This window comes from Natrix helvetica (genome assembly GCF_964273705.1).
Source record: "Natrix helvetica genome assembly, chromosome: 2".
NCBI classification, from domain to species: domain Eukaryota; kingdom Metazoa; phylum Chordata; class Lepidosauria; order Squamata; family Natricidae; genus Natrix; species Natrix helvetica.
The window spans coordinates 85755881-85768999 of NC_138552.1; positions in this window are offsets into that span (position 1 = coordinate 85755881).

The window sequence follows — 13119 nt, forward strand, 5'->3', positions numbered from 1 at the left end:
TACATTTAAAATCCTATCCTGTGGCCCAGTAAATGCACATAGAAGAGTCACCATCTTAAAATTCACCCAATGGAAATTTCAAGAATCACAGTAATGGCACTTACACACTTTTCTTGTCATTGGGTCAACTTGACCTAGACAGGGCCCTTATCAGAAATCCTTCATCACAACCCTTGTGCTCCAAGTTGATTTACTCCGCCAAACTTTAATGTGGCACGAGACAACAGCGAATGGATTTTGTTTTTCCAATAACAAAGGACAGAAAAAGAATCCCCATAACTTTGCAGCAGAAGAAAAGCTACAAATGCTTTCTAGCACTTTGTTTATTTTACAAGAGAAAAGACCCACAGCAGACAATAAAAGGACTGAGGCTGAGAGGGACATTGAATTGCAGGCTAAAATATTTAGCCTAGGAATAGGACAGCTGAAAAGACGGATTTTATCTCTGCGCCGATACAGTCATGACAAATAAAGAGCAGGCTGTGGAAAATAAAACTGGGGAGCGGTTTGGAGAAATAGCTAAAGAGATAAGGGAAGCTCTGCAGTTCAGTCATACCTCCAGCTCAATATACCTCAAAGCAATCGCTGGCTGTTTTGATATTTGCTGTCAGCCCAGAATAAGAATAAAAGAAGGGAAGAATATCCTTTCTTTCCTGGAGGTCAAGCAGCTTGGGAAGCTATAAACAAACACATCACCAAATTTATGTTGCTGATGGCCACTAGCCATTGCAGACATGTTTAAGATGCACTGATATGTAGCTGGATACTGTGGAGGCAAGGCCTACATTAATGTGGCAGCAGTGTGAGAAGAAAATTGGGGTTTTACAAGGAAGGGAAAAAATAAAATAAAATAGAAGTCCAACTGTCTATCTCTCAGCTTAGGGTAAACAGCGTTCTTTGGTATGGAAGTCACATTTTCATTTTAAAAACTTTTATTTTTGGCCTCTGGAAGGGTTCATCCAGGAATGGGATAGTATTATGAGAAACAGCAGATCGAATTCGGTTATAGGGAGATTTTAAAGGTCAAAATATGTGCATTTAGGGAGTTTCCTTGCCATTGAGTCAAAGTGCTATCCAGCCATCCTTCAGATAGCAGATTATGCTGTGCTCACTTTTGATTCATATCCTGTCTATTGCCTCCATTCTTGCTTGCAGCCGGATGGTAGTGTTCCGATTGGGATGTTTGGAGCATGTTAAACAAAGAGATTTGTTAAACCCTCCAGCTTTTCTGCCAATTCCCTTTTGGAACATTACCAGCTGGCAGGAAACCATCTGCCAATCATAGTACTGCTGAGAGTTAGCTACCTATTAAACCCGGAGCCACCTGCAACTCACCTAGAAGATAAGCTGCAAAGGGAGTGGTTGCTTGGTAAAGCAGAAGAAAATCTCATTGTTCACAACAGAGCCTCAGCCTTCTGCAGATTATCTATCTATCTATCTATCTATCTATCTATCTATCTATCTATCTATCTATCCATCTATCATCTATCTATCTATCTATCTATCTATCTATCTATCTATCTATCTATCTATTTATCATCTATTGATGGCATCTTACTTATCCCATTGGCCTGGTATTGGGGGAATGTGTAACCTTACTGGACATTTCCAGACAAGATGGGCAGCAAATAAATTAGATTGATAGATGATAGTTAGATGATAGATTGATAGATAGATGAAAGACTGATAGATGGTAGATAGATAGATACCATCAATCAACTAGCCAGCAAATTTCTCTCAAAGGATAAATGGAGAAACATGTTCTTAGAGGCAGAAAGCAGCCCCCAGTCTTTTTAAATAGACTACAGCAGATGTCCTGGGCCAGCCTATTCACTTTTACCTCCAACGATGGGATTAAAATTTACACCCTGCCCCTACCCCAATTCTAAGGACAGGACATGATCTTTTAGGACATAATAGGACTAATCCACCACCATTAGAATAGCAAAAGACACCAGGCTCACTACATTGCACAATCCCTGCAGCATTTCAGAAATTGTATAAAAATTCTTGCGCTCACCAAACTAATTTGTCAGTTGCCCCAGAACTACACGCTGTGGTTCTACTCATCAATAAATGGACCTTCTTTCCTAAGCAGCTAGCCTCCATTTTATTTTATTTCTAGCACCTTTCTTCTAGCTCGGAACTGAGCCAGACAGATTTTCCTTCTTACAGGATGCTATTCTATCCCACAGACCAGAGGTGGGTTGCAACTGGTTTGGCCCGGTTCAGCCAAACTGGTAGTGGCGGTGGCAGGAGGTACATGCGCAGAAGCGTTGCATGAGCACGTGCACATGAGCAAACTGGTAGTAAACCGGTTAGCAACCCACCACTCCTACAGACTCAGAGGAAGAGAAGGGCAGGAAAAGAAACAAATATGCTTACAACCTTGGATGACCTATCAACCAGTCCTCCCCAAAATGCCATCTACTCCAGGATTTTAAGATTCAAAGTAATGCAGACATGGACAGGCTGACTCTAGAACTCAAAGACAAGGGTGAGACAGAATACCACAAAATCTGAGACAAATGGTTAGAAACGAGGGGAAAAGGTTGGAACAGAGAAACACAGATAAGTTAAGAATTGAAAAATATGGTATTAATATTGTACGAATTGGAAATGTATATGTACTGATAGTAACTACATCATGAAAGGGATTAAGGTGTGGATAATTTGACTGACCACACACACCTATGTAATGGATACAAACCGTTATTGTTGTAAGATAAAAAAAATGACTATGACTATGCCAGAAATGTCGCACTCTGTACAAGGTTTTTAATGTTTACCTAAGAAAAAAAAAAGATTCAAAGTAATGCAGAGGGGTAGAAGATACAGCTGCAGGCCGAGCAGGAGTCAAGCAGTCCAAATATCTGTAGCAAACTTGTGGCTTTTACATGCAGGACAACATGACCAATCCCTAACAGTGTTTTCAATGAGCTACCTGATGCTCTGTGGTGGTCTTACACATTGCACAGCTGAGACCCTCTCTAGCTCAGCCGGAGCTGATTATTTTCTGTGCCAGCCTTGCTGGAAGCCAACCAACAAGATAGCAAGCTGGAGGTGCTGCCACCCTCTATTAATGTGCAAACCCAGGCAGAACCTCTGGGAGCAAGGAGCCCTTTTTACCTGTGCCTAACGACAGCAACTGTAACACAGTCAAAGGCTTAACACAGGCTGAGATCAGGAATAAAATAAACAAGTGACAAATCCACAAGAAGAAGGGGGGAAAAAACAAGAGACATGGAGAAATAGAATTCATAGTTCAATTTACAGCAAGGTAAATGCAACGGCGCTGAAGCTTGAAAAGTTGTTTTCAGCATTTTCTCCCAGAGAAGAAGGAACAGAAATAAACAAGTCAACAGAGCCACCACCCAGATGCACAGCTGAGGCACCTTACTCATTAAAGGCTACTCTCTTGCTGGCCTGCTTTTTGCCTGGTCGATCTGACTTGTGAGTTCAATTCTCTGCTGTTGTTTCTTTAAAGCAGACCTCTCCAAACTTGGCAACTTTAAGATTGCAACCTCCAGAATTCTCGTTAGCCATGCTGGCTGGGGAACTCTGAGAGTTGAAGTCAACACGACTTAAAGTTGCCAAGTTTGGAGAGCCCTGCTTTAAAATATGCTTTAGCTTGGGCCTGAGAAGCTGGACTTCAAACTCTGAGAGGTTGCCGATAAGTATAGGTATAATAGATAAGTATAATAATCCTGAGACCTTGCTGAATCTGCATCAACCAGAATGGAGTAGGCTGCTGCAATCACTTCTTGTAAGAACTCTTAGCACTAGATACTTATGGGTTTATGTCCTCCTCCTCCTCATTAGAAGACAAGTCCAGTTGGGTCTTAATAGAATAGTTGACAATTGGCTCTTGTTTCTTCTAAGGGGCTCAAACTCACCATTTCTCAGGACCATTTCTTAGGATTCAGTGAGGCTACCTCATTGTGACTTGGGCTCAGGTCCTAGCGGACATGCTCAGATGAGGAGGGGAAAGGTATGGGTCTAAAGAGACCTCCTCAAGTCATGACAATTTGTTTAACAACCATTCAAAGCTATGACAGTTATAGCTTATAAATCGAATTATATTCGATCCTCACATTTAGGACCATTGCAGCATCCCTGTTCATTTCAAAAAGAGAAAAGGGAAAGGGAAGATTTTGCAGGAGAAAATTGGAGCTTATCTCTGTTTTAAACATCGCTATTAGGAAACACCATTTAAAATGAGTAATAATAGCTGATGCTTATACTGCAAATTGGGTTTGAGGATTGTCCTTTTGTACCCTATTGACTGATATACTTTTACTTTTTATAATTGATTGCAGATTCCCATAATGGTTGGCTTCAGTACTGCACAGGGTCAAAATACAAATTCATTAGAATTTTTGTACAGGTGGAGCATAGAATAGCACCAATAGAAGAGAATATTTGTAACTCAGGATTGAACTGTGGGGTCCTTGTTGCTCTCTCAGCTGGTTGTTTTCTTGCAGATGTTTCATTACCCAACTAAGTAACACCATCAGTGGGCTCATGATGATGTTATCTAGTTGGGTAATGAAAAATCTGCAAGAAAACAATCAAATTCAGTGAGCACCAAGAACCCCAAATAGCATATGTGAGTTTCAGAAAGTAAATAAATAAATAAATTCAGGCAAATGAATTTTAAAGCATTGAAAGATTAGATGCAATCAAGTCAATGTCAACTCTTGATGACCACATAGAAAGGTTTTCTTCCATAGCAATCTGTTCTAATCTGATCCTTCAAGTCTTCCAATGGTGTACTCAATGTTATTGTAACTGAGTCCACCTGCCTTGATTCTCATCCTGCTCCTCTTTTTCTCTTTACCTCCAAATTTCCCAGAATTATTATTGAGGACATAGTGAATGGCCTTAAAGGACAGGAGGAAAAGTCGCTAACAAGCAAGGTCAGATAAGCTGGGCTTTGAGCCAGTTCCAAGAAACTAATTTGAGAAAATGTGCCAGACGGAGCCCTCCCTTGTTCAGAAGAGATAAAGTGAGGGATGGGAAAATAACATTTAGGTTTGCAAGATTCTGTTACTATAGCTGTTATAATAAAAGTAGTTCTGATCTATAAGGCATTGGTTTCTTAATATGGTCTGGCTTATAGGTTTAACAACTATAGACCTCTACAGTTAGCTACGTTTTTTTGTAAGACATCATGTCCAAAGTATGATATAATTTGATATTGGTTCACTTGTGCCTTGAGTAAGAGTCATGGTTAATTTGCTCAAGTATCTATTTGTTTCTTTTCTTAGTTATCCGAAGTATTCTCCAGAGTTTTGTCCGAAACCAAAACTCAACATCTTTTTCTCTTGCTTCTTCAAAGTCCCACTTTCACTTCCATAGAATGTGACAAAGAATACCATTGCTGGCATAGTTATGATTTTTGTTGATATAAACACATGTATTTAAATATTTTTTTAATATTTAAATCCATACACGTATTTTAATATTTTCCCCCAAAGCTTTCATTTCTACTCTATCAATAGTTTGCGATGTGTTTCTTGATTGCACTTTTCTTTGCTGTTGATAGTCAATCTACAAAGGCAATAACTATTCACGGTAATATCTTTATTGTCAGTTTTAAGACTGATTCCGCTAGCTGTCATGAACCTGGTCTTCTTTACGTTTAATATTAATTCCATTTTTTACATTATGCTCCTTGGTTTTTGTTATTAGAGCTTACAAATCATTTGCATTTTCAGTTATTAGAGTCACATCATGAGCATAATGTACTGATGTTACTTCCTTCATTTTTTTGAAACTACAGTATCTTCTTTCAATTTCGTTTCTTTCCGTATATATTCAGCGCATTCATCAATCAGTTTCCATTGCCTGTCTATGTGCTTTTCTTGGAAAAATACAAGAGTTCATCACTGTCTTTCCAATGCAGAATAAAATAATGTCTTTGTCATTTTCACTAAAATGAAGTTACGTCTTGGTTAATCCACTTTTTCATATATTCTTTAACTTGTTCCTCTTTCTGTTCTTCCTTCACCCATTCTTTATAGTCCTATTCTTTATTATATTAAACCAGTGGTGGAATTCAAATTTTTTTTACTACTGGTTCTGTAGGCGGGGCTTGGTGGGTGGGGCATGGCTTGGTGGGCGGGTGGGCGTGACAGGGGAAGGATACTGTAAAATCTCCATTCCCTCCCCAGTCGAGGGGAAGGTTACTTCAAAATCCCCATTTCCACCCTATCAGCTGGGACTTGGGAGGCAGAGAATAGATGGAGGTGGGGCCAGTCAAAGGTGGTATTTAATGGTTCTCTGAACTACTCAAAATTTCCACTATCAGTTCTCCAGAAACTGGTCAGAACCTGCTGAATACCACCTCCAAATTATACCTATTCTTCTTCCTTTCCATCTTTTTCCTCCTTCAAATTTCAACCACAATTTCTACATTTTACAATGTCATGTTCATCAGCACTTCATATTGTGTCTTACTTTGTTCCATGCATAAATCTTTTTATCCATTTTTAAATCTTTGTGGTAACTATAAATGGGAAAGCAATTGGCTATATCTTTCTGCCATTAATTGCTTTCCTTAGTGAATTTTTCAATAATTCCCGGTACATTAACCATTTGCCTTTGCCTGTTATACTGAAATCCATAAAGATATTTTAGACACAGTCTTGGTTCATATATATTCCATATTCTCAATATAGCACTTCTAATAAAATGGATTTTAAAATCAATATTAAGTTTATTATATCATAAATATACCATCCAGACCTCATGCTTCAAATTCTAAAAGTCTTTTGTTTCTCAACAATACCTATTATTTCACCCAACCCAAGCAACAAGTTGCAAAGAACAAGTTTCAAATCTGGTAAACCAATCCGTTTCTTTCCTTTGCATTGTGTAATACTTTATATTTGACTTGCTTTTTTTCTCTCTCTTGGCATACAAATTTAGATGATGATTATTATTATTATTATTATTATTATTATTATTATTATTATTATTATTATTGCCATTGCTTAAATGGTACATCCATTGTCAGAACAAAAACATCATATACAATATACAATTTTATCACATAAATTCTCCCTAACAATTACAAATTTTTTTGCATTTTAACATGTCTTTTTTCTTCTGTCTAAACATAATTATTTTGAATTAACATACAATTCATATTAGTCATAATGCCAAAATATGTTAATTTTCATTCAATCTTTAAAAACTAGTTGTTTTTTTTTCATTTCAGTTCTGTTTGATCTATTTTCATATTTTTGTTAGCATTTTTGTCTTATTATTATTAATCTTAAACCTACTAGCGTACCAAAATCCTTTAACTTTCCCATTAATGTTTCTACTCTCTTTAACTGAAACTGTTGCCAGGTCACCCACAAATGCCCTTCACTTATACATTTCTTTTTAAATCTTAACTCCCATAATTCTGTCATGTTTTCTTAAGTCTCTATTCAGTGGTGTTTGAATTAAAATGAACAGGAGATAGCAGTCATCCTTGCCTTCTCCTTTTTTGAATCTCTCAAGGTTTTGTTAGTTCTCCATTAACATTTATTTTTGCTTTCTATGGTTTTACCCATTCAGATTAACTGATGAGTACTTAATGCAATTGTAGTTAATCTCCATTCATCATGTACTAGCAAAAGATGAATATATTTTTGAACTTTTCCTTTAAGTAGAATTGGTCAGAATAACAACAAAAACAAGAGCAGCAGCAATAATACAGCCTAGAGTAGACAGTATGATAGTCTGAATAAGTATTGTGTTCAAAACTGCATTATCCAATGTATCCTGTAGTTCAACTGCAATATCCACTAAGGTTTAAATGTCCACAAAACATATCATTCTATGCTCCCATCTCATAAAAGCAACAATAGCAACTGTTATTTAATTCTAGCAAACATTTTGCTATATTTTAAAGAAAGTATTATTGATATTTACTTAATGTTTTATTAACTCTGCTTGAAATAAGGTATTGTTCCTTAAAATAAGGAGTCAAGTTGTATTTATTGTACTTGAGATATTCTTCTGATTTATTTATATGGGCTTATCTGAATTTTATAGCTGAGAGCATGTTGAAATGGTTGGAAATTGGCAGAAAGTAACAATTTATCCTGACAGATGTGACCTTATCAAGAATGTAAATATCATCCATTCCATTTAAAATGTTCCATAGCAGGGGAAGGGTTGTTATTGTAGAATTTGCAAATTGTAGATTCTGTTTATTAATGGAAAGCTTTTTTTTTTTTTTAAAAAATGGATTGGTGGTATATCTAAGACACAAAAAGGACATATTTCAGCAAATGTGCCAATTGAATACGAAGTTAGAATGTTTAATTGTTCGCATGAATGCGTGCAAAATGGCATGCAATTACAGAGCGCAATTCAAGCTTCTGAAAAACTAATTCATATTATGAATTAAATCTTTAAAAACAATGAGAATGAGTTTTCTCTCACATTCTGGAAGAGGAATAGCTGGGTCTAAAAACCTGTCAAATTCAGATCTGAATACTTCCTACAAAAAGAAAGTGAAAAGCTTATATCAAGAAATCTGTTCTGACTTCTCAATACACCATTCCAAAATCTTGCCTATATTACAATAGTAGAGGAAACTGAAACATTGGGCACACTATTTTAATGTTGTGGTGTGCTTGCTGGTGTTCTGATTGCTTGGGGCAAGCTACCAGACCTAGAATGTTGACACACAGCAAGTTCTCTGTGGGTGAGGAAATATAAATTGGCTGATGGAAAACACCCTTTAGGCTATTGGCATCCACAGGGGGAAAAAAGGATAGTAATGCTGAGGAACAGGAATTAAAATGGATGGAGCAGTTTGATTGAGGAGTCAATACATTGAAAATGAAGAAAAGAAGGGTTTACTTTAAACTGAAGCAAAGGTGGTGTATTGAATTTTTACAGCACAGCTCAAAAAGTCTGGATGAAACCTCCAGCAAAGGATCAACCAAAACTCTCAGAGGCAAGCTGTAGCTGTTCCATGACTTAATAGTTGTCGCTGTCAGGAGTCAATGGAGAATCTCAGTCATCCAGGTCATGGTTACCCCAAAGGTGATTTTTCAAGAGGCAACTTTCTAGTTTTTTCCAGACTTTCTGGTTTTTCTTTGAAGACGCTTCACTTCTCATCCAAGAAACTTCTTCAGCTCTGACTGGATGGTGGTAAATAGAAAGCTTTATACCCCTTGTAGACAGCTGGTCATTTGCATTCTTTCAGCAAGTCATTAAGGCCACCTGGAGGTTTGTCTGTGTCACCAGGGTCACCTGAGTGGTGCATATGGATGTGCAAAACTTTGGGATTACTGTCAGGAGATTCCTCCTTATTTCCGGGACAGATCCCACTCTGATGAGCTTGCTCCCTTTCATTGCTTCTTGTTCTTAGCTTCTCAGGTGCTGTGGAGAATAAATTGATATTCTCTTTCCTATGTCAGCCCTTCAAGCAGGGGTGGGGATCCTACCGGTTCAACAACCGGTTTGCAAAGTGCACGTGTGCACAGTTCAGAGAATACTTACCTTCCGGATTGCTGCTTGGGAAGGTGTGGCAATCCACTCTGCCGCGCGACTCAGCTGAGAAGATAAAGGCAGGTAAAGCACAGGGGTGGTTAGGTGGGCCCACTTGCAAGTGGAGTGAACCAGTTCACTCCCAGCTGATATGACCTACCGATTTGCCCAAACCGGTCTGAATCGGTAGAATCCCACCCCTGCCTTCAAGTATTGAAGACTGCTATCATGTATCCCTTCAATCTTCTCTTCATTAAAGTAAACATACCGTCACTACTTCCTTTAGCTCTTCTTCATAGGATTTGGCCCCCAAACTGATTATCGTCTTTATTGCTCCAGTCTTGGCAAGGGGTTGAACTTAGAACCACCTCCATGGTTCTTTCCAGCCTCATGATTCTATGATTTTAAGTACCAAGTCTTCAGTAAATGATTATGGGTCTCTGGATATGGAGAGACAGTGGGTGGACTGAATTTTATGCAGAAGAATGCTAAAATTCTTTTTCAGATCTTGGAAAGAGAAATAACTTGCTATTTCTCTTGAAGTGAAACCATCACATTTGAAATTCTAATTGTGGTTCATCATTGGTGTCTTCCCACAGCTGTTTTGGCAAAAATTGAAGACAGTATACTTTAGATGAATGAATGAAGCATATGTATCATAAGTAGCACATGAGATAAACTGTAAATCAATCATATTGTGCTTTCTGTAGAAAATATGTGCCTTCTTGTGGCATATTGTACTTCCTGAAAGACAAGTTACTGTTGGGGTTTTTTTTCTCACAAAGGAGGGTTTATTTTTAAATTGATTATATATATTTTTAAAGACTGTGATAGACAAAAGATTTTTTCCTGGCCTTTTTTGCATTTGTCTGCCCATGTTTGCTCTGTCTTATTTGGGCATGAAACTTTGTTCATCAGCAAAACCAACCCTTTAATATCTAGTTAATCACTACTTTAAAATAAATTCCCTCTTTAATAGCATTTCCAAATATCATCACTGGATGTGTTCAACCAAAGCAGAGTAGCCAGGTTGCTTTTAATTTAAATTCCCTTGTGGAGCAAGACTTGTTATTTGAAGGCCTTTTTCCAACCTATGATTCTATGGCTCTGTGGTTGTGAATGGTTGTTAAATTCTATCCTCCTGGGCAGAGGCTGAAATAAATCTTACTTTGGTGGATCTATTCTCCAAGTACAGCTTTCAAATCTGTTTGGCCTGATTTTGGAGCCAGGAATGAAATGCAAGTGTGAAAACTGTGGAGCAATTAAGTGCTGACCTGTACTTTATTCTAGATCGGGTCAGTTTTTAGCAAACTTTGCAAAAAATTAGATTCTTCAAAGAAGCTTAATCCTCCCTGGACCTCTGATTCTAAAGCAATCTTTCAATTACTGTTAGAAAGGGGGAAAAAGAATCAGTTGCAATCTCTGGAAAGCAATTGAAGGAAATACCATTCAATCTGTATCGCTCACACTCTAACCTCCTCCTTTTCAGGTAAAGCCAATTAACTGTAGGACCACAACATTAAATTTATTCAGCTCCTAATAAATGTATGGCCTATATTTTTCAAGCCAACTGTGCAAGTGTACAATTTCCTTGTTGTCCCCTGGTGTAGCTCTGATATGGCAATCACAGCTTGTGGGAAAGCATTAGGCATTCCTAGTTCTCCCCACAAAGCAGACATTAGTTGTCCCTGTAGCCTATACATACCATATGTTGTTTTAATGTTTCATTGTGAAAAACTTTCGGAGGCAAGAAATTAACACATATGCTAAATATGACAGCCTATCTCCCATAATTTTCCATTAAAACGGCCATATGGCATTCGCACACTGTTATCAAATATTCTCTTGCCCAGATGCACAAGAGTTATGGTTTTATTAGTTTTATCCCTGAGTGCGGAAAAGGAAATTATTAATGCATATTTAAATACAACATGCCTCAAGTTTTCCTTATCATAACAACTTCACCAGTAGCAGCAAGCTTAGGCTTCCTGTAGAAAATTAAGTGCTATTACTTTTTCACACTTAGTATCATTTTCATAATGGAGATCCTACTTTGCATGGAATAAACAGACAAATTCTGCTTGGGTTGTTTCAGAGAGAAATTACAACTCTTGTCTTAGTTCACCTCTGGGCTTATGAGTTGCAAACCTGTGCCGAGGCTTTATAAGAAATCAAATTATCTGTTATAGCATGACCTAAGTCTGGCAACTATAGGGATGAAAATCATGATCTTCCTAAGCCTTTTTCTCTTTCCCCCAGCACAGATATCTTGTACTAATTACCTGAATTAAGAGCTTTCAACTGCGGGCAGTAAGTGTCTATCCATCTCAACTGAGTAGTTTTGGGGATACAAAAGAAAAGTACTCTTAGAACTAAATTAACTTTCTGGTGGATAATGTGGGAAGAGCCAGACCAAGATACTTTGCTGCCTGAAGCAAATAATAGGATGATTCTCTCTCCCCCCATGGAGTTATGACACTTGAGTAAAAGAAGAAAAAGTCTTCTTCCTTCTCTCCCGCTGCATCATCCATGCAGCTGCTATTCCCCTGCTGCTATTGCATAGTGACAAACCTAGACATACAATTGTGATGGCAATGTGGATTTGAAACCACAGCAAATGGGAAATCAGCTGGACAAAGAAACTTTCTCAAGCTCCCCTCTTTCCATCCAGGTACATTGTCCCCTTTGTAAAAATTCTTTGCCCAGAGAAGGATGGTGTAAATTTTTGTACTGCATCTAACAAGCGGTTGTTGGTAATGCATAGTTTTTTATAGATACCCTCAAGGAACATATAACTTAGAAACCTGTTAAGATATGCACAATAATCCATGGAAGTGTATATTGGACATTCTGGGGAAGTAAAACAAATTTCCTTGAAATACACACTTTCAGAAATTGAATTCCCTTCTGCACAGAACGGGAATCTATGTAGGTAGGAAAGTACCCTACTCAATTAATACAGGTAGTCCTTGACATATGACCACAATCAAGCCCAAAATTTATGTTGCTAAGTGAGACATTTATTAAATGAGTTTTGCCCCATTTTATGGCCTGTCTTTCCACAGTTGTTAAGTGAATCATTGCAGTTGTTGAGTTAGTAACAGGGTTGTTAATTAAATCTGGCTTCCCCATTGACTTGGCTTGTCAAAAGGTCACAAAAACTGTTAACATGACCTGCAACCATCATAAATATGAATCAGTTGCCAAGCATCTAAATTTTTAGCATATGACTCTGGAGATTCTGCAACCATAGTAAGTGTGAAAAACGATCATATCAGGTTTTTTGGTGACATTGTAATTTTGAATGTCACTAAACAAATTGTTGTAAGTCTATGACTACCTGTATAAGTACACATATAAGTAGATAAGTGTGAATAAGTGGATCAGGCTAGATGTAAAATATGGATGTACTTTTAATATGGATAAGAATAAATGAAATAAATATAGATGTACTAATAAGTAGGGATAAGCATGGATGCAATAAATATTGATTTACTTATAAGAATGGTTAAGTATGGATGGATATCCTGATAAATACATCCTAGGAAGTACAGGATTTGGAAAAGACAAGATTGTCCTTGTGAGAGCATTAGATGTTTCTACCACAGCCTTACCTTT